This window comes from Otolemur garnettii, unplaced genomic scaffold (genome assembly GCF_000181295.1).
Source record: "Otolemur garnettii isolate 467f Iridium unplaced genomic scaffold, OtoGar3 scaffold00012, whole genome shotgun sequence".
NCBI lineage: Eukaryota > Metazoa > Chordata > Mammalia > Primates > Galagidae > Otolemur > Otolemur garnettii.
Window position 1 is genome coordinate 11,245,585 of NW_003852407.1, and position 839 is coordinate 11,246,423.

The following is an 839-nucleotide window of genomic DNA, read 5'->3' on the forward strand; positions in this document are numbered from 1 at the left end:
TTTTTTTTTTCATTATTGACCACAGACTTGTGAAAAACCACTATTTGTTCATATTACACATAGCTGGAATAAATTCCATAGAAAACATAATTTGATTCTAAGGCCCTCATCTTTGAGGACTTCTTGGTTTTGCAAAACAATATATGAGCAATATATTATCTTAAGCAATAAAATGTATTTAGTGCATTGACACAAACTGTTCTGATGACCTTGGGCTAATTACAGCTTATTTCAAATTATCTTTGTCCAAGTTTTGGCCCCACACCTAATTTTGATGATCATTAACTTTCATATTCTAATCATAGATCATCATGCTCAAAGTCCTATTCTAGTTTCTGGAGATATAAAAGGGGTCCTTAAGATGCATTCTATTTAGTTATGTAGATAGGATGTATGTTTTTCATTCATATATGGCTTTTATTTTTTAGTTCTATTTTTTGCTTTTTTTTTTTTAATGTAGAGAAGTTGATATTTCTTGCCCTGGGAGGGTTTTTTGAGTAAATAGATTTCTCACTGCTGGATGAGTGGGCCTTCACATTTTAAAAATTATGTGACTTTATTAAAGTTGCCACTCTCTGGGACTTACCATAAATGAAACTGATCCCTCTAGCATATCATTTGCCTAAAGATCTAGTGAGAGTGGAGAACATTGAGTCTTGATGCCCAAGATTTGAAGTAGAGAGACTTAGTTAGTGGGCAGAGCTGCCTCTCCCAAGTACCAGTAGAAGGAAAGATAATGAAACTCCCTGAAATAAAGTACCCTATGAAAAGGAGAAGATCTTGGTGCCTGTAACTCAGTGGGTAGGGCACCAGCCCCATATGCTAAGGGGTGGTGGGTT